Source organism: Ambystoma mexicanum, chromosome 1p, assembly GCF_040938575.1.
Source record: "Ambystoma mexicanum isolate Mex_15411 chromosome 1p, UKY_AmexF1_1, whole genome shotgun sequence".
In the NCBI taxonomy this organism is placed as follows: domain Eukaryota; kingdom Metazoa; phylum Chordata; class Amphibia; order Caudata; family Ambystomatidae; genus Ambystoma; species Ambystoma mexicanum.
In genome coordinates, this window is record NC_090921.1 from 583,178,869 (window position 1) to 583,201,227 (window position 22,359).

The 22,359-nt window shown below is 45.2% G+C and overlaps 1 protein-coding gene across 6 annotated transcripts in view; it reads left to right on the forward strand.

The window, feature by feature from the left end:
- LOC138576134 (uncharacterized) overlaps positions 1-22,359 on the forward strand; it is a 466,688-nt gene that overhangs the window by 252,654 nt on the left and 191,675 nt on the right. For 5 of the 6 annotated variants that reach the window (XR_011303958.1, XR_011303959.1, XM_069649535.1 and 2 more), the window contains one exon: positions 21,596-21,864. The exons of the other annotated variant lie outside the window; for it this stretch is intronic. The gene's annotated coding sequence lies outside the window, so the exon portion shown is untranslated. The remainder of the gene's footprint in view (positions 1-21,595; positions 21,865-22,359) is intronic. 6 annotated transcript variants of the gene reach the window in all.

The window sequence follows — 22,359 nt, forward strand, 5'->3', positions numbered from 1 at the left end:
GTGCGTTTAATGGACGAAAACTCGGGTAAGGTCCATAGGAAAGTTTTCTAAAATCGAGCCACTTAGGCTTAAAAAAACATGGCCGACCCGCAGGGACAATACAAATTTTTACTAGACCATGCCTTTAACTATGACCCAACCACCTCCATATATCCTGCAGATCCGCAGGCAGTTAATGGAAATAAAGAGGGAATAAGGACAGGATAGTGTACCCCCCACCCCCCTCTTTCCCCCTGTGATGCATGTGTGTGCCCCCACCCCCCTCTGGCCCGTGTGATGCGTGTGTGTGTCCCCACACCCCTCTGGCCCCCTGTGATGTGCGTGTGTGCCCCCACCCCACTCTGGCACCTCATAATGTGTGTGTGAGCCCCCCACCAACCCTGTGACCCCCTGTGATGCATGTGTGTGCCCCCACCCCCTTCTTGCCCCCTCTGAGGTGTGTGTGTGCCCCCACCCTGCTCTGGCCCCCTGTGATGCATGTGTGTGCCCCACTCTGGTCCCCCGTGATGCGTGTGCGTGCCCCTCTCTGGGCCCCAGTGATGTGATGCATGTCTGTATAGTTAAAGAGTGCAAGACTACATTGATTTGCACCAACAAACAACTTTTCACTGAACTGGAGTTGTAAAATAGTTAAAACAAGTAGAGTGCACTATTCGTTGGCAGGTATGTGTCTCTTCATTCTGTACAAGATTATGCAATGTGATATACTATGTTTGTTTGAATTTCAAGATATTAGGGGTGAGGTTAACCCCATTCTGTTAATGTTTTTTAAGAGCCTGCCCTGAAGAAGGACATAGTCGGAAATGCATCGGCAAGGGCCTCTGCTAGTTAAATGATTGAACACTACAATCTGGAAAATAAATTACAAAGTGATTGAACTTTCAGTACAGCGTTTATGTCAATCCGTTTTCCTTGTTGATTGACTGCATAACTACTACCACAAATTTGATCTATTTATAACACCAACTCTGAAGTAGTGTTCACTACAAAAAAGGCGTCTCCAAGCTCAGTGGATTTTCCACTGAGCAATTTCTGCCCATGCATGTCTGTACCCCCTGCTGGCCCCCCATGATGCATGTGTGTGCCCCCGACCCCCTCTGGCCCCCTGTGATGTGTGTGTGTCCCTCCCACCCCCTTCTGCCCTCCATGATGTGTGTGTGTGCCCCCAACTCCTCTCTGTTCCCCCATAATGTGTGTGTGCCCCCCAACTCCCTATGCCCCCCCTGTGATGCGTGTGTGTGCCCTCCACCAACCTCTGACCCCCGTGATGCGTGTGTGTGCCCCCATCCCCCTGGCCACCTGTAATGCATGTGTGTGCCCCCACCCTCCTCTGGCATCCCGTGATGCATGTGTATGCCCCACACCCCTCTCTGGCCCCCACGATGCATGTGTGTGCCTCCCACCACCCTCTGGCCCCCCATGATGCATGTGTGTGCCCCCACCCTGTAATGTGTGTGCATGCCTCCCACCCCCGCTGGCCCCCCCATGAGGTGTGTGTGTGCCCCCCACGCCCCCTCTGGACCCCCATCCCCCATCTAGGCCTATGATGTGTGTGTGTGTGCCCTCCACCACCCCCCCGTGATGCGTGGCGATGCCCCCCTCTTGCCCCTCGAGATGCGTGTATGTGCCCCCAGCCCCTTGTGATGTGTGTTGATGCCCCCACCCCCCTCTGGCCCGTCATGAGGTGTGTTAATGCCCCCCTTCTGTTCCCCCGTGATGCGTGTGTGTGCCCCCCACACCCCTCTGGGCCCTTGTGATGCGTGTTGATGCCCTCTTCCCTTTCTGTTCCCCTGTGATGTTGCTGTGTGCCCCCTACCCCCCTTTTTGGTCCCCCCATTTTCATTACTGGAGTTGTCTTGATTCACGTAGGGTTCACCATCAATGACTTTTGCCAACGCTTGGACTTTTTGGACACATTGACTCTTGGGGCCTCACCCCCTCAACTCTCATGCTGGACCTTCCCTGGATCTCCCACTCAGGTTGGCCCTGAATCATGCGGTGCCCATTTTCTTCGTAAATTCCTTGCCTACATGTTTTGTTCCGTTGCAATATTATGTGCTTCACTGACCTCTGCAACTATTTTTCACTCTCGCCTCTGATTCTCTGCTCTTTTCACAGTTTTATTTTCTATTCTCTTCTCCTCCCACTCCCCCCTTTCTCTCCGTCTCCTCCCCCTCTTAATTTTTTCTATGCACTAACTCTATCTGAATGGTCGCTGACCCTATTATGATAGTAACTTTGTTCACCCTCCCCTCTCCTTACTTGTTATTACCTCCATCCCCCTCCAGCACTATCTGAAATGTCGTCAGGCCAGTACGATAGCCGCTTGTTTTGTTCCTCTCCCTCCTTCTCCTCCCCTCTCCCTCATCTTGTTTAATTCTCCGGCTGTACCAGAAATATTGCCAGGTCTAGTACGGTAGTCGCCTGTCTGTTTCCCATTTCCCTCCTATTTGTATTTTAGCACTTGCACTATCTGAAATGTCACTACGCCGAGTATGATAGTTATTTTCACATTCTTGTTGTTCATGGTCTGTAAGAAGGTTTTGTATTTTCCGTTTTTCCCTCCCTTGTCGTGAAATGCTTTGAAACACATTGGGCCTGATTCATGGAAGTGTTTTATAATGGTGCAATACCATAGGAAAACGTTCCATGAATCAGGTCCATTGTGTATAGCCGCTATATAAATAAACCATTATATCATACCATAGCAAGCATACACTGTAATGTCTCCATCTTGAATTTAATATATATCTAATAGGAGTTGTAGAGAAACAGGTCTGCACATCACTCATGGACCCCACCCCGTCAGCTCTGGCATATTGAAAGAACGTCAAGAAAGCAACACGAGCGCATACGTGAGGCTGCACGCCTATTTCCATGCAGAAGACTCCACTGGCCCAGTAGGCAAGGGGAGGTGAATGTTAGTGGACCTAACGGCTCACTCCCACTCTTCTGACAGCAATGGTTAGGCAATTTCACCTTACCTCCTGTCCTGTCCTTACCTTACTGGCTCTCCAGCTTAACTGAGTCACACAGTGTCGTCATGCAATGCTTCTCGCCACACCATCACAGTGCTGACTTTGTCTGTCTGCTGATGGATCGACACCCAATTCCCTCTGCTCTGTAGACCATTTTTTACATTTTATTTTGTATTTTTATTTGACATTTTATGGTTTACAAAGTTGAAAACCTTTTGTCAATAGAAAAAAATGTAAACTTCTTTGTTCCAATTTTCTTCCCTTACACATAGAATAGAACATTCTATGTATAGAACATAGAACATTCTCACTTATTAAAATTTTTTTAAAAAAAGAGAACTGAGAAAACGAATAAAAAAGTATAGCAAAGTTTGTGGTGCACAGAACCACTGGTCATGTCGGAATATATATATCTAATCGTCTCTGACCATTTCCAGAAGGCTATTTATCTTCTCCGTTAACCAAGCCTAGTCTTGCTTGAATTCGTACAAGAAGTTTCGACACCGCCAAGATGATATGCGTTATTTGGGATGCCATCTTGATACATAATCCTTACCTTTAGCAATCAGCAGGACTCGCCCAATGCACTAGCCCCAGAGCCCAGCAACTGAAGGGATCACTGGGCTTAATGATTGTTGCTCCTCAAAACCCAGCAGCGAGAGGTTTCACGTGGGAGGGTGAAGTCCAGCATTATGCCAGGCTCCTTGCCGTGATGCAGGAATTAAAAAAAATTAAAAAAATAGTGCAGGTGGGGATGTGTATGCTCCCAGCCGTGGCGGGGGTGGGAGTTGCCACAGAATTGAAGAAGATTTGGAAGGGTCCCTTTCATGAAGGCTTGGGACACGGAAGGAGAGGGGGCGTGGGTGTAATGAAGCCTGTCTGCGCTAGGAATATGTTTTCTTTTACAATTAAGGTGGGTTTTCATTTTCTATCATGGGGCCATAACGTGTGTGTTATATTTCCAGTGTAGCTGGGCTTCACAGGAGTAAGCAGATAAATACATTTTGTTATCATTGCTAATATAACTATTTCTAGTGTGCGGCCTCTTTGTGACAGCAACAAGAACAATAATGACATACTGTGACAGAGGATTTTCTCTATTTCTATTGCAGGGTTGACGGGGCTGCAGAATCTCACCAGAGGGTCGCGGTGGGATTGGGGGGCCGTAAAAGACCCACAAACGTCCGCTGCTCACTTCAATTTTACAGCGCACAGGTCACTTTTGGACAAGTTCGCCCTGCACTATTCTTATCCTGTCATCTTCCCATAGGACCTTGCCCGTTGCATAGTCCTCCTCTTCACCTCTAGTATCCCGTCACCTCTAGTATCCCGGTGAGCCGTTAGCATTGCCATCCCGGGATACACGCTTCACGCCTTCAGCGGACGCCTGCCTCCTTCCCTTGCTGTCAGAGGATGACCTTGTGTTCTGTCATCCCTTCAGTAGCTAGCACATCTGAAACCTTGAAGTAGAATTCCCAACGGCCATCATGGAAATCAAACAGCCTCTGGCCCCAGGTTGGGCAGCTTGCTCTATGGCACTTTGCTCCCTGAACTGTGTGTTCACCTTTCATCAAGTTAAGCGAGCCACATATCCCAACGTCATCATTACACATGTGCAGTTGTCTGCTTTGAGGATTATAAAAATGCATTTTAGAATCCCTGATATGCTTTCTGTGATCGCATTGTAATCTTGAGGATCTTATCCACAAACAAGGATGTCAGGAGGGGCAGAGCTCTTTATTTGGACCCTTCAGAGTCAATTGCAGTCAAGGGCAGAGCAGCAGCTGGGTGCTGCCAACAGTCCGCATCCAGGATGCATTCAGCAGATCAACCTCAGCTGCATCTTATCTCTGACTAATTTACTAAGCAATCACTCATGACACTCCCAAGAGTACACGCCTCCACTGCATTCCAGCCTAGCGTCAAGCATGTTGCATTACTGCCTACCTTCCACCATGGAAGGCTTACTTAGCATCCTTCACCGCAGTTTGCACTTTTCCTACTTTCCAACCAGGGGAAGGCAATCTATATCTCTCCAGATGTCTTGGCCTGCAAATTCCATCAGCCCTAGCCAATATAGCCAATCATGTATGATCATGGGATTTTGTAGGCCGAAAGATCTGTAGTGCTGCATGTAGCCTTCTACTGAGAGCCATGACTATGGACTCCCAGACAGGTGTATAGTGCTACAAGGCAACGCAATGGCAATTGTCCCTATTCTGATAACAAACACAGCCATTGCCACTCCTCATTACAAGGATGACCTGGTGAATTTGGCACTACTGTTGGTGACACATTTTTGGTAACCTAGTCTGGGCAGTAATGGACAGTGCTGAAGTACACAGGGTAGGAAATGGGCCGGAACAAGTGGCAGCATGGCAACATTTGTCTTGCCTGAGCACTGCTCTGATGACAGGCCCAGGGGCTAACGCAGGAAACTCTCAGACCTGTTCATGCACAAACAGACAGCGTACACAAGACTCGGCCCGTGATACTGAATACAGAACCAGCAAAAGCCCCACATACAGTGCTGCAGCTGTGCAAACTGGTTTATATGTCCATCAATCTACAGAAATGTTTGGTTTTGGCGCTTTTTGGCATAAGCCAAAATATCACCAACACCTTTGCTGCAGTAAAGGAAGAGGTTCCACAAAGCAGTCTTCATCGTTGGCATGATAACAGGAAATGCTTTGCCATATAATAGTCAAAGCACTAAGCATTCATTGATGTTGCACTACAAGGATATAATCCAATGGTGGGCAGTCATAATTTCGAAAAAAAAATGTCGACAGACAAAAATGTCGACAAAAAAATGTCGAAAAAAAAAATGTCGACTTTCGTTTTTTTTAATTATATATTTATTTTAGGGGTTCGGGAGTTAAAAAAAAGGGAAAAATTAAAAAAAAAATTAAAAAAGGGGGGTTGGGGGGGAACCCCCCCATTTAAAAAAAAAAATGCATTGAAAAAAAAAGTCGACATTTTTTTTTCGACATTTTTTTTTCGAAATTTTGACTGTTGACATTTTTGTTGTCGACATTATGACTATAAACCTAATCCAATAGTGGCTTGTTTAACGTCTTTTCTCCCAATCAGCAGAACTGTCACATGTCACGTGTCCGTGTGACTTTTAGGACGCAGAGTGATCTGCATTCCAGAAGGAGACTGAGGCAGGCCTCCCTTCTCGCTTCTGGGTGAGGACAACCATCTTATATATGTTTTCCGTCGTTCGTTGATTTATCTGCGAGCCAGACCTCTCGCAGGGCGGGTCCTGCACGCTCGACAAGGAGGGAAGTGGCAACCTGTTGGCAACAAGGACTGCAACAGAGTGAGAGGAAAGCCCTCAGTGATCCGACGCAGCGGAAGCGGAGTGGCATGGATCCAAGAATGAGGTCCTGGGCTACGACTGAACATCGAGCTCAGCGAGCTACGAAAAAGCTCTGCAAACATGGGTAACATCGGCAACTGCTCAGCATCACGGGCAGACTTAGCATTCATTGGTAACATTTGTATCACCGTCACGCAAACAAACCCCAGGCGGGCTTTGTACCAGTGGTAAACATAGCAGTGATCCGTGCAGGTGATGCAACATTGTTTAATGTTGCCGGGTACAAAAAGCTACGGTGCACGGTGTGGGAGTACGCACACAACGGAAACAAAACAGGCACGAAATGGGAGAAAAACACTGCTCCCCCGAAAGAGCATAGGACACGGCCGCTCCCGCTGGAGGGAGCGGGGCACCCGCAAAAGGTGAGCAGAGCAACGTACACTGCAGCACACCGCAGCAGGGTAGAAGCACAGTGCTGGCCAATGGCAAAAAACGGAATATCCTCAAGGCAAAGAGCAGGCTTGTAAAAGGCAGCCAGACCTTGGTCTTGTGAGCAAACACTGTGTGTGATTCTCTTCTGGGATTTGCTGTTTCCCCTGGCAGTGCAACACTGTGCATGTCATCCTCGGAGCAAGGCATGGCGCAGCCACAGAATAAGCTTGAAGGCGAGCGACGCAGCACAGGAGGTCCCGGGCAGAGGTGGTGATCAGCGGACACTAACGAAAAGCTATGGCAGATCATTGCGCAGAGTCAAGCATCATTGCGAGGCTCCAGCGGCAGCTGTGGCAGAGCAGGGAGCAGGGACGTAATTTCACCAAAATGCATGGGGTAGCGGAAGTGACATCACACAACTGTTGACCTCTGATGACATCACAGGAAGTGATGTCATTTGACCCCACCCCCAAGCGATATCACGGGAAGCGATGGAACACAACCTTTCACCCTTTGACAAAACAGGAAGTGGCATCTCATAGCACTGTTATTAAGTACACTGAGAAAAATGTTACGATATCACTATAATGTGATATACATTTCATACAAGATTGGATCACTATATTTATCGTTATGATTGTTGTGTATAGGCCCATATTGCCAAATTACTGTGAATGCAAGCAGACGCCCAAGGCCAAATGATAATGAGGTGTTATTGTATAGCACTTACACTTAAGCGCTTTATGTAGAACAAATATACATACAATATCACCCAACCTATGTTGGTACTCATTTATCGACCTCAGAAGGATGAAAGGCTGAGTTGAGGTGTTTAAGAACAGACTAAATCAGGGACTCACCCCCTGAAGTGTGCATGAATTAAACCTTTAATGAGTCTAGCAATTATTTAATGAATTCCAGAAAGACAAATTATTTGCTATTCCTATTCTTTCTTATTTAGGGTCACTGCTTTTGGAACCGCTGTTCTTTTTTTAAAGATTTTTTAAGAGGCCTGAACAAGAAAGCCAGCCACTCCAGAAGCAAAGAACCACATGGCACTGGCAACAGCACAAGACCTGGCGTTACATTTTTTTTTAAAGATTATTTAAAAAAAAAATGTTTAGGGGTAGCAAGTGAGACCACAGGTGTAGCAAGGGAGACATCAGGGGTCTCAGTTGCAACCGCTGGCGACCCCTAAATGACATCCCTGGCAGGGAGCGAGGAAGAAGGAGTTTCGCTTTGGGGTGAAAAGCACAGAAAGGGAGCTTGGCACTGAATGGCGAGGAAGAGGGCAGAAAGGAAAATACTACAGGTTCTAAGAAAGGGGGCGGGTTGAAAAGTGACGAGGCAATATAATGTGCAATTCACGGCTCCCAATAAATGAAATAAGAGCTGTAAGTGCGACCACACTCTGAGGTGATAGAAAGTGCCATTTACGGTGCGCGATAAATGGCGTAAGTCATGCTATTTATTGCACACTCACACAGTACCAACCAAAACCACGGCTTCACTACCATCAGCCCCGTGCAGGGCTTAACTTACCGAAATCTTTCAAGAACGGCTTATTGCCAACCGTCCGTTGCTTTTTGGTTTGCACTCAGATGCAAGACTAACTTCCTTGCGCTTTCGAGCTGCTGGACTTGTTGCATTAACGACTGACTAAAGGAATACATGCCCAAAGGGGACTGTTGATTGAGCCCGCTAGTTTATAAAGTTTTTATAGTTCTGTGCATCAGTATTTTTTTTTAACTGTAATCTCGGACCAAGTCACACAAATATCTAATATACTCTTTTGCAGGATCAAGGCCATACTGGAAGCAAACAAGCCTGAATGAGTGAATCCATTCATGGCCAGGGCTGCACAGAAAGTCAAATGTATTCTATAGAACTTCAAAAAGGATCAAGTAGGTATACTGGATCCCAACTAAATCTGGTGCTTTAAGAGAGGTAGCTCGTGTTTATTAGTGATGTTACTGGGAAAATACAACTGGGCAGGGAGCTATTGCTAAATATTGTGCGCAGAGCTGTTCTGATAAGACGCTGTTGCCAGATGCTTTGCGGGCGGTGGAGTGCGCAGTGTGGTGTCTAAACCGGACCAGGGGATATTCTGGGCTGATGTGGCCACAAACACGAAGCCAATAGAGGAATTAGAAAGGCAGTAGTAGGTAGTAGGTGAATTGCTTGTGGGCCCCCGGGGCCTTCACTTTATGGGGGCTCGATGCATGCACCTTTTGTGTCTGTGAGTAACCCTGGCTGTGCCTGCTGCCTTTTAGATCTGTGGCCCTTGTGAAGTGAAAAGCATCCAGCGACTATTTTTTTTATTGATAACACTGCATGCTTTAAAACTGAAGTAAATGTGGACGGTAGCCTAGAAGGTCAATGTTCCTGCAACACAGATGTATGCAATCAGAAGTTTGTTTCATTAAAAGATTACAAAAAAGGAAGCAGGCGCTCCTCTCCAGAAAGAGCATGGCATACCTGTTCTGAGATGAGAGTTTGCAGCACACGCTTTTTGCTCACTGTACCTCTCACAGATGGGAAATATCCATTTGCATATCAGTCTTTGTCCCGCCCAGATGGGCAGTCCAGCACCGAAATGCAATGGCAATTCCTCTGAACAAGAGTACCAACAGCAACCCCATGCACTTAAAAACATTAAAAGATTAGTATGTTAATGCGGCTGCCAGGGCCGGTGCTATCATTAGGCAAGTTTAGGCGTTTGCCTCAATTTGCACATTTTAGAGCGGCAAAACGCTACTCTGCCTGTCATAGCACCGGCCCTGTTCACACTGTCTGCAGCCAACAGGCTGAGGCTGGCTGTAGCAGTAGCAGGCCAGGCAGCGTAGCCACAGCACCAGGCACGTGAAATGACAAGGGTCAGGTCGGCTAAGGGTCACTCATGAGTGTGTGCATGGGCGTGGCAGCGCTGACACCTGTGCATTAGGCGTAATACGAACGGCGCACGCACCTGCCATTGCCCGCCGTAGACTGCCATGAATGCTGCAGTCTGCTGTTCTTCTTTGGAAATAAATTGGCCCAGCCCACCCAGGCCCGATCGTCAGTCCTATACGGCCTGCCTCTCAGCTTCCACCTGGCTGAGCCTGTGACCTGACCTGGCTGCACCCGTCCTTGGGAGGCCCTGCACTAGCTTCAGCCTGCAAGCCTGCAACAGCCTTCTGCTGTGCGTGTGCTGCCGCCGGCTGCTATAGTTATCTGTGTGCCGGGACAGTGTCTGGGCCTTTCAACACTTTCACATGAAAGGGGCCTCAGTTTGGCCCAGGCATCTGCCCCCATTTCCCAGTTTAATGTCTTACAATACAGCAATATATTCCGTTCGTTCTGGGGCTTAAAATTTGCTCTTTGGAGCACTCACCTTACAAGCTGCGTTTGCTGGAGCCCTCCCGGCTGTGACTTCCCTTGGGGTAAACAGACGTGTTATCATCAACTTGCTGCCTTTTAACCCGGACAAAGATGCTGACAAAAAAGAACATATAGCTTTCCAGTGGTCATTTAGTGTTTCGGCTCCATGCTAGACGTCTCGCAATAATCTATGGTTATCGGTTGCAGTTCCTGCTGTGTTTCTTTGTCTCTATTATAATGTATGCCCCTCAGACTGATTTGGGACTGGATGAGAGACATGGCCTGGGTGAATGACAACGAGGAGATTCATACGAGCCTACAACCAGTGACCTGTTGCCCTCAGGAGATTTGGGGTGCGTTCAGGCTATACATAGCCGATATGGGACAAAGGGAAGGGGATCAAGATTAAATGAGCAATACAACAGTGTAACGATTTGAAGATGTAATGTTGATCATACATGTGGCATGTGATGTAACCATTAACAGAATGTGCTTATTACTTGTGCAAGTTAAATAAAGTTAAAAAAAATAATAATAATATGTACTTGGCTGTAGAACCCATCTTTTGTATAAACCATAATTTCTTCCAATGCCAATCTGCTGGCAATAATAAAACACTCACTGATCAAGGTGTTGTGATGACATATCGAGTTATATTCGCCAGCTCAAGCTTGCTTGACAATTCACGCTGGGATGAGGGGCTTGCATTGGTTTCCAGATATTTGTTTAGATATATATTCCCACAATGTCCTCATGGCGTCTTTGCTGCTGATTCTGCAGAAAGCTAAGCAACTTCCTGTAGGCACAGTTGTCACCTGGCCCATATCATCAGAATTACCTTCCTATATTTTTAGCCAGGAGCACTTTGCATTCTGGGACACCTTGTTTTTGTTTATTCCATTATATGCATTGGTGTACAAGTCTCAGCATGCACAATTCTCTTGGCTAACAAGCAAGCGATAGTTGGAGGTGACTCTGATGACATGTGGCCATTTGGCAAGTATGTATAGAAAAATGTACGCCATGGCAATGAACCGGCTACATGCTGATCGGTGCGAACCTTGGCAATGCTTGCTGCCATCTGTGCTCTGCCTGGTGGACCATCTAGGATGATTGCAAAGGCTCTTGGGATGCATCAGGTGGAAAGGACAAGGGTGAAATGTGCTACTGAATGGTTGAAGAATTCAGCTCACAGATCAAGAGGCTGTGACAGGCAATGACATCATGCACATAAATCAAGAAGGATGTGCAACAGAGCAGGTAATTGTAAATGCCAACATTAGGCAACATAATTTAAAATAGAAGACTCCAATGGAAAAATGTCTGCTGTTGGAGTGTGAATGGATTTGTAACCCCGAGATACATTTTTGAGTGTGACAGTTCTTCTAGTTCTGGCTCTGTGGTCTTCTAACATGGGCAACTATTAGTATAAGAAGAAAACAATCTAACATAAGCAACACTTTAGTCCAAGATGAAACAATGAGGTCTACAAATGTACCTGGTTTACCTTTTCATAGTGAGTCTGAATTCCCAGCCTGTGCTGTAGAAGACAGGTGGTTGGCACAGATTGCTCCATAATACACAGGTCCTGTGACAAAATGACTTCTGCTCTGCAGCGGTATAAGGACAAGGGAAAGCTAAACCACCTACTAGCCCCCACACTTCTACAAACCAACAGTGATCCCAATTATAAAGGTAAAACAGGCGCCATGAAGAGATGTGGCTCCTTCAAACTTTGTGGTAACGTGGGCCGAGGGAAGTCTATACTCTAATCAGGGGGGATGTGAATGTGAGACATAAGCAACCATAACATCAGTAGTACAACTGTTCCAACATAAAATGTTGTCCAATCAAAGTTTTATACAAATGTATATATTTTAATTAAACAAACCAATTATACAACTAACTATTAAACATGCTACAAAAACTCATGCCTGTAAAAGAAGACAGAAAATGCAAAACAGATAATTATAGGCACTCTGAATACTTTAGCAGAGAGAGAAAAGGCAAGAATTGCAGTAATGCCCCTCAAAAGCAAAACAAAAGAGGGGATGGCTGGAAGGTTTAGAATTACTATTAACCCCTGGCATTGCTCTGAGGAACCCTCCAGACCATAGCTCCTCACCTGGCAAGCCATTACAAAAGGGGAAAGACCATGTGCAAATCAGGCTCAGTCTCACTCCAACAGGGACACACCTGCCAGAATTGCAGGTTTTGGTTTGCTAATGCCCCTCAAATGGACTCATTATTTTAGGAAAAGAAACAACAATGGCCTCAACCAGTCTCTATTGTCCCAGAAATGGACCACGGGGAAAGGGTCTCTAAACAATACCTGATTCCAGTTCTTAGGCAATTAAAGGGGGTCGAACAAGGCTTCGGGATTTGATGGCTGTGGTTAAAACCAGGTGTGGGTACAGCAAGTCACAGTGATCCCACATGGTGTGTCAGCATTGATTCAGGGTTGAGTAGTGCACCATGAGTTCTGAAGGTGGAGTCAAGAGTTACAGGTCGATGGATCACCAGGAGCGGTTTGAAAATTGAGCATGGTTTGAAATGAGTACTGCTGTTCCAGTTCAATGGGAGACACGATGATCCAGTGGTTCGAGTCATGCTGACATGCGAAGACCTCGAAGACCTGACGGTTCAATGCTTGGTTCGATGACGCAGCGGTTGTAAGTCATCCGTACACTGTGCTGATTCACAAAACTTGCAGGTGACAAGGCTATGCTGGGATGATTCACCATCGAGACGGTTCAATGATGCTGCAACAGCGGTTTTAGGATCAAAGGTGAGTTCCAAGGGCAGTGCAGCAGGTCCTGGAGATTTGAAACCCACAAACACCATTCAAATGCAGTTTGTTGTAAAGAAAACAAGCGACCTGGCTGTTTTGGGTCACTGATTTGCCACTCTGGATGATGTGAGTTCCACTGCAGGGGGATCTAGAGAAGGCAAGTCATTTTCAATCTCCACTCTCACAGCCAAGCAGAGTGTTAGGCCTTGTTCTTCGGCAAAGTCCCCACAAATGTTCCTTAGTGATGGGTAGAGAGCAGAGCTTTCCACTGCCATGAACACCTGTCTTCATCTCTTCTGCAGGGCTTTGGAAAGGATAGCTCTTCAAACAGGATGGAAATTAATTCTTCCTTGAAGGTACAAAAGTGAATCATAGGAGTGGGAGACCCCTACTTTTATAGGTAAAAGGCCACAGGTGATTGGATGAAGTAAGCCTGATTTGAGGAGGTCCAATCAATATCTTTGAGAGAAGTGACTCTTGCCTCCTGATTTCATACCCATAGTGCCTTGTTTTTGAAGAAATTGGAGGCGGCAGGAAGGAAAGAAAAGCTCAAAGTGAAACAATATCGAGGAACCATTTCTCAGGCCTGATAGTGCCATGTTATAGATCTAACTCAGCCCTCCCATGGCCTGCAGCTTCACAGGGCCCTAGAAACCGGAAGCTTCAGACCAGGGTGACTCATGAAGCAGAGCAAAGGTGTCCACTGTTGTTTTGGCATGGAGGTTTCCAGAAAGGGGGAAGGGGGTCTGATTAAAAGACCACCCTTTCTATGATGGAATTACCCTAATCATTGTATCATTAATGAAAATCAGAACAACTAGGGCTTTTACATCCTTGCCAGAAGGCAATCCTTGACAAGTGCAATTTTAATAAGTAAAGTTATTATACCACTATAACCTATTATTCGCTGAAAGATATCACACAATTATAATTTATAGAAACTACAAAAACTGTTGCCAATCTTGAAACAATGTGCAAATAGAGTTTAATATTGGTAAATAGAAGAATATCTCACTGCGGCATTCAGCTCAAGCTAAAAGGTTTGAGAATATGTTCCCCTAACACTGCATGCAGTACGTCGCCAAACAACCCTTAGCCCAATAGCAAACATAGGGCCTCATTACGATATTGGTGGTAGTCATGGCGCTATTTGCGCCATGACTGCCACCAATAACGTGTCCGGCAACGGTCTCGTTCAATGGGGACTTACCGGTGTATTCTGACCTTTGCGGGACCGGTAAGTCCCCATTGAAAAAGCCATTCCCCATTCCCATTTGATCCCCCATAGGGCTCAATGGGAATGCGGAAGGCGCTAATAACGGTACCGCAAATTGCGGTACCGTTATTGGCTCTGATTTCCCTTAACGGGTCCCGTCCATAACGCCTGGTCAGACCAGGCGTTAACGGAGGGACCCGCTAAGGGAACTCGTAGTAGGTCGGTAAGGGATTACCCGCACAGGTCTCTATACTGGTGCCCGGTATCCCTTACCGCCCTACTCGTAATGAGACCCATAGTATTCTAAAGGTAGACTGGTTTTGGTGACTGTAATCCCACTGTGAGCCAGGCTAAATTCTGAAATCAGGAGCTAAGGGGCTAAACAGCAGGCAAGTCATAACTCATAGGAAAAGCAAGGTATTTGCTTATGTGGTCACAGAGACCGAAACTAGAAGGGGGTGGAGCATGGGCTGCCCACACAGCTACAAGAGACTCCACGCGCCAAAATCCTTTCTCAAAGCTTTAATGGTTCAAGAAAAATCATGTGCTTTGCACATTTTCAGTTACTAGAAGTACTGTGATGCACAACAGGGTGGGTAGGCGCTCAGGAACAGAAGCAGGCACTATGCAGCACCAAAACATTCATCATAGTTGATGAATGTTCAGAGAAAGCCCCATCAAATAGCCACAATGAGGCACCCAGCTTCCAGAAGTGTGTAAGTGAGGGTGCTCGGCCTCATGGGAGATTTGCAGCTTCATCATTCTTCATCTTTATTCATGTGGTACTGTGATAAAAATGGGGCAGATTTCGTAACTAAGACACCCGCTGGCTCAGGCTCTGTTAATACTAGGCAGAAAGTCCATATGAAGGGTTAATTGTTGAGATCTAAAGAAAGGGAGTAATTGACAGGTCACTGGGCCAATCGCAGAGAAGACTTCAGGGAGATGACTTTGATGGCAACAATTGTCCTTTCTTTGTTCTTTCTTTTTTTTGTTTGGTTACCAGGAGACGGAGGAGGATGTTTTGAAGGAGGACGGTTGGAACTGGGCATACTGAAAGAGCAGGAGAAAGAAATGGAGTTGTGCCGTTGCACCGAGAAGAACAGAAGTTAATGAACTATATATATTTTAAGCGATAGTTCGAAATCGCTAATGACTTTGCTCCAGGTGAGGCGGAGAGAAAGCGAAGAAAGCGAGAGTCCGCGTCCGAAGGGAGCAGATGATCTGCCGAGGGGAGTGACTGCCGCGGAGCTCGTGGCAGCGGAGATCAGGCCGAGCCGAGCAGCGGATGACTCGCTGAACCTCCCGGGAATAGAAATCCTTTCGACATCGGCGAAATCCAAGCCGATTGGCTGATCGTCTGTCCCGAATGAGAAGAAGACGCGACAGTGACGGTTTCCTCGAAATAACCTGGAGGTGAGACAGAGAGAAAGTTCTCGCCGGATGATCGAGGGGACCGAAGACGATATTCGGAAGAGGCGTGAACTAACGTGGACAAATACGAAGAAACAAAGCAGGGGAGTGTCAGCGGAGGATCGTTCTGAAGATCCATTGAAGTAACGCAGCTGATTAGCGGTAAGCGATTGTTATGAAAGAACGAGCACCGCTATAAGAGAAATTGAACGGCTGCAGATAAAACCTTATGTAGACGATTTCTAACGTTGAAAGGGGGCGCCGTTGCGCTATGTATTAGTTAAAGAATAACCTGCTACGAGTTCTTGAGGAGATGCCATTACGCTAGCAACTAGATGCAAAACGCCGAGGTGCATGTTGAGAAACACTGAATATAGACTATTATAAGAGTGAAGAGAACAAAGAGGGGGACAAGTATTAAAGAAAAGGAGAAGAGACTAGTTATCATAGGAAACTCTTGACCAGGGCAAGAGGAAGACAAGGAAAAGAAGGGAGTCTGAACAAAGGGAAGGAGAAGAGACTCAACCAATATTATAGACATTAGAGAAAGGAAGACACGAAAACCGATAAAGACTTACCTGAGATATTCAGTTTCGCTTGGCCAAAAAGAACTCGATCCCCTCTCGAAGATAACCGAAGACCGCCTGTATCCTTTTATTGGGTTATCTGAAAGAAAGCATAAAAAGTTTATTAGAAAAGTTGTATGTTGATAATAAAAGTTACCTTGGGAATAAGACTATACATTCTCCGTGGAACTGCATTTATTTAACAACATTGTGTCCAAACATCACAGGTACCCCACAGGAAAGTACTTTGGTTGGGTACTATGAGACATCACCTCTTATCCAGAAACTTCACCGAGATCGCTCAAGGCAATGAGGGATGACAAGACTGTCAGGTGTGAAGGTAGCAGAGTATCATCGGAGCAATATGGCCATGAGCAGAGTCCCAGTCCTACCTCTCCAATGGAGTATGGATGATCCCAACACTGTAAAATACACAGTACTGTTAAAATAGGCCCAATTTCCAAATAAGGTAAAAAACTTAATAACGGAGTAACTCAAACTGCATGAGAACACCCTGCTATATTTAGATACAAATGGCCGCTCGGAGAGAGTACAAAGGACCAACTCAAAATGGTGCTACGAACAACAAGGTTTTAAGTAAGATAAACGTCATAGCTGATGTCATAGTTAGTAATTATCATAAAAACGCATGCTGTCTAATTTCATTGGTTAGTGGTATATAAAACATATTTATCTATACGTGAACCTTCTACTATTGGTGCTTTCACAACTAATAACTCCTCCCCGATGCTTCCTTCTCCAAGTGATACGTTTCAGACTAACATGCCATTGGTTGGCACTCTACTAGACTATTTGATAAATGCAACATAGTTTGATTGGTCAGTTATTTTGTCATCCGACCTCGGGCACATTTATGTGGTGCGAAGGTACTTGGTGGGGAAGGAGAGATTGGCGAACTGCTATGATCCAGTTTAAGGAAGTTACTCCCTTCGCATTCCCAGGCTTGAGGCCTTATCTGCCAGTCTTCTTGTGGCCTTGTCCAGTCCTCTCTATATCTGGGTGAACTAAAGAAGTGTCAGGGGCACTATCTAATTGGGTCTGAAATAAATGACCATTGTTTTTATCACAATGTGAAGGACTACTGTTCAGAACTCATTTCTGTCTATTTGTTGGATTTTCTGCTGTCCTAACATGTGTGTGCTTTCCTTCAGCAGCCACTTGCGGCGCTGTGTTCTTAATTTGTTATGGGATCAATTGGCACAGTGGCTACCTGAACCTGACATTCAAGAATATGTCTATTTCTCACTGCTACCAATTGAAACTAATTACCTTTGATAATTGCATGCTGTGTGCACTGGGAAATGTTATCTAGAGTGGTTTCAGATTCTAAGCGGAACTCCCATCGGCATACTGACCTTGGTGCTTGGGCTACTGTATGAGCATTGTGAGGCCTGGAACTTTGTGTTAAGCAATTTTATATCAGGATGCAGTATTTGAGAATTAAAGCCTTGCCGCGTTTGGTCTGAATAATGGCAGTACTTGTGCTCTCTCTCCATCATGTTGGTGTTCTTCGTGTCTTTTGCATGCCCTCATTTAATTATACCTCTTGCTGCCTGTCCATGTCTATGTCTATACTACTTCTGTAACACTGCCTGGGTATTCTGCAACCTGTCCCTGATTTTGTAAATGTACACTACTGCTCGCATTACTTGTTTTGCACAACCTATTCTACTTAAGTAGGCGACTAGGGGACCATTTGTGTTTTGCTAACTTTTTACATAATATTTCTCAGCTTACATTTTCGTCCATATTCGGGAACGGGTGGGGGCATAGCCTGACCCAGTGCAACCTTCATCTGCACCATCACACTCCCCCCATGTCAATTTACTGACCACGCCTTAATTTTCCTTCATCCTCTTATATCCATCTTTAGGTACCCATATTTCACCCCCTAACCCCCACCAAGCTAACGCCTTGTTCTATGTATTTCTCTGGCCCACATGTCATGAAGCAACAGTCCCCATCTCCTTTACAATCGACCCTGTGCTGTGTGTAATTGTCGAGGTTGAAAGGGGGCGTGAACCTGGCAATAAAGGGTTGAATAGGTCTGCCGATAGCATGCATCTGTGGTATTTTGTCTGTTTGAGTGTCGACGTGTACCACGTTGTCTTTTCCTAACATTATTGTCATCATGTGCTGCTCTACAACCTATTTCCCAATTTTCTACACTATGCTCATGTTATTTTCAAGACACAAAGACCTGTTAGAACTAATACCAGAACTGCTGTTATTATCTTAAACGTGTTACCTAATCAGGCAGGCCCCTGTGAGAATAGCGTCTCAAACCAATCCTCCTCTTCAGCTCTACTACTTTCCTGGACCATCTTTGTGTGCACATTTTGCAGGGAAGTTATTGCTTCCATCAAGCTCTCATTCTGCTCGTGTGCTATTGTGAATGTACCGCAACTTGAGCCAAATTTTGCACATATGCCTCCTTCCATGGCAGTGAGGAGGCCAAGGACATGCCTATGTTTAGTATTTATGGCCTGCAGTAACTCTCATTTAGTTATCTGCAAACACTTGGCATTTACTGCTGTATGCAAACCAGCGACGTGAAATGATGAGAAGAACATCAATGCCTTACTAAACAGCCTGTGTTCAGTTGGGATAGTGTCCATTGCATCGTTAGATTTCTCAGAGAAATAATTGTCCTGTTTTATGCGTTGCAGTTTTTCTTCTGCTGGTCACTTTTTACAATAGGGTATTCTTCTATTAGCACCACATCTTTTTGCCACCCAATTTGGCAGGAGCTGCATATGGACCTCTCTACCACAGGCCCAATAGTGGTCAATTAATACTGCTGTGACTATTTTCATGCCTGAAATATCCAGGATGTGTTTTCATCCTTCATTGTCCCCTACCTTCACTGTGCCATTGTTTCTGAAACACAGGGATGCGTTCACTATCCTTTTTATGTGCACTGGTCCTTCTTCATCCTCTACCCATGTAAATAGTCTGGCAGGTTTTTTCCATTCTTCTAGGCAAATCTTATTAGCGTTTTCTACAGGTCCCTGAGAAAATCCGATAAGTGCGTCTGCTCTACATAGCCCTTCCACCTAGCCTTGTGAGCTAAACAGCTAAACACGTCTCCTATTATGTGTAACTGGGGTCTATCCCAACCAAAAGGAATTTCATTTCCTTGTTGGTCAGTACATTTTAATAATGGATGTTCACTTATTGTTGTGTCACCTCTTTCACAATGTTTATTTCATCACCTTGTTTACCATTTTCTTTTCTTTTGTAAAATCATCTTCATAAAGGGAGTCCACTTTCTTAACCATTTTCAGTAAGTCCAACTTCCCTGGTTACTGGTATTTCCTTGGCCAAGAACAACTGGGAGACATGCAAAGCGTACTGAAGGTGCGGGTGTACAAAGATGTTTTCACCCAATTGCTCTTTTCCTACCTTAGTCATATCCTTTTACCAAAGGTTACACCTTTTTTGAGTAGATCCTTCAAGGTGTTGTCGCAGGAGGTATTTCTCATTACTCATAGCTCCCCTAACTCATGTAATTTCTTCGATCATGGTAACAGCTACATTAATACTATATGACTGAAAGATCTTACTGCCATAGTGTAGCCAAACCAGACAAAATAAAAGGAAAAGAAAAAAAGCACTGACTATTATACTTATGGAATCAATTTTCTCTATATATCTCCTTCTCTGCACATGTTGAGATATTAAAGAAACAGTGCCTTTTGCTCTTGAAAAATAAATGTTTCTGTAGTGCGTGGTCCTGTGCCACATTGCTGGTCAGCTCTCACTCTTGCCCTTCTCCGGGATCTGGTCACCTCTTCATCTTCTTCCCCTTGCTCCTCTTCAGCCTACAGGGGGGACATGCCTGTAAATCTTTTCACATCACCTATAAGCACCCACGCTTTCTTTCCATGCACTTTTACTGCAGTGGGGGTTGCATAATGGACAGAATACGGGCACTCAAATCATGGCTTGTGCAACGTGCAATGAAATTCAGCACATAAATTACGTCTACAATTTAGGCTCTGTAGTCGTTGGTTGCTTCTTGCCCCCAGTCATACTTTTACCTGCTGAGAACTTAATTTTTAAACATTTAGTTATGGCAGTTAAATAATCATGCATTTGATTTCCTGACACCATCATAGAACTCTCTGAGGAGCAATGGGGACATGCATTCATCTGTCCATCACTATTTTGTGGGGCATAGGGTGGTGATCTGAGCCTGGCTGATTGTGTAGGGCAAAGAGGGCCAGCAGAAGGCAGTGCAACAAGTTCTGTTCAGCTTATCTCGCATTTTTGCAATGCGTTCCTTGAACAGGCCGTTGAGACATTACACAATGCTGCTGGCCTGAGGATGATAAGCACAACAAAGCATGTGCTTAATGCCAAGCAGTGTTATTTCAGAAAATAACTCAATTACAAAGTGTGGTTTGTTATCTGACCGCAGCACTTCACAAACTCCCCATCAGGGAAACACCTCACATACGAGGAACTTAGCAACTGACTTGGTGTCATGTGTAATAAAAATGCAAGTTCAACGTGGTACAAAGGAACACACTTATCAGCTGCGAGAGTAGCACTGTAAAAGGGGAGGGGGCTCATTCTTATACTTGTGAAATAAAATCCTGAATAAAATGAAATTCATAAATACAGGGGCACAGGTAAGTATAATCAAACTGAGTGATAGGACGAAATGTGGTAAATAGGCCTTAAAAGCTTGCAATTGCATAAAACGTGTGTTAGCCTTTTGTGTGCGGAAAAAGCTGCTGTGGCTGGTGACTTAGTGCAGAGTCTGTAATCTCAGGCTAGTACTGAAAGAAGTATATGGTTTTTATTTTTCGAGGTCATAGATTAAAGCTTGCAGGTTCTGCCAACAAGTAATGAATGCATAACCATTGTATAATTCAAAAATCACTTGTAAAGTATGATTTTTTAATCTAACCAAAAAGAACCACAGCGGTTTCAAACTGCCCCGTAGTACATTTTCTCTGGGAAAAAATGTTAGGGTGTCCGTGATCTGCAACATTTGTGTAGAAGTACATGGTTCCAAGTTATGTTGGTGACATGGTTGTAAGCGCTTCTCGTGTGAACGGAGTTGAGGCGACCAGGTCAGGTGATTAAAGTTCCACTGGTCATCTCAAATGTTTCAATGAATTAACTTTGTGATCTGGGAATTGGGGGTGGATTGTGGAATCACATACTGAAATTGATGGCAGTGTGGGAAGGTTTGTGAACCCAAATATTGACCATAATGAATGCTTTTCTAGAAGGGTTCAAAGTGCAAACACCAATCAGCTTAGTGTGGGGAGATTTTTTCATGTTGCACTATCGCGAATACTCATTACTTTGCATTGTATAAAAGTTCTGGATTCAGGGGCGTTTCTTTGACAGCGCCTTTTCACGCAGTTCTGTTTCGTGATCTGTTTGATCTTGCTATCCCAGCTGCCTCTGAATAAAACTGTGTTACTTCTTGCAATGGCGTACACTCTTTTTTGACTACTTTTGTAATTCTTTTAGTGAGTTTTGAGGCAACCCCTGACACATTTATGGAGGCTCCAGCAAGATATCTCAGCCTTTCGACCAGCCGTGGGAATTCAAGCCGTGCTCTGGCAGCGTGTGGGACAGTATCCGCTGGCCAGTATGAAGAGCTCTAGTACGAGGAGGTTCATTGATGCAGATTTCCTGAAGGTCCACATGATCCGGCGCTGCTTTCCCTCTGATGGAATGCTGGCCTTTAAAGAGAGACTCGGAGGTCAAGAGAAGTGAAGAATCACCTAAAAGGATACGTGAGTGTACCCATGCATTAAAAAGGGCAAGGGGCAGGAGGGATTATTTTTAAGGTGTGTAGGATGCACCCTCATTAGTGATGGAGGGCGATTGACCGTGGTAGTCCTAGATGTTAGGTCTGCCATTCAAATATGGAGCAGGTGGATGATGGCACATCTGCACTAGAGCAGAGGACTGCATGGTAAGTGGCGGACCTTGTTAGACAAGAGTTGCGCGTAGTGCAGGAAATTGGCATAGTTGCATCAGTTTTGTTTTTGTGAAAGGGTTTGAGAGGAAGATATATTTGCACACATGTTTTGTAAATAGCAACGGTCTGCTTTTGTGTTGTGAAAAGTTATCATATTATTTGTTTTATGTGGTTGTGGGAAGAAACGGAAGAACCAGAGCCGTAATAACTTGTAAATAGATGCAGAGCCATGTAGTGCTAGTAAATGATGCACTCAATTGAGGGGAGGAGTAACCATTTTTTCTAACATACTAACATACAGCATCGT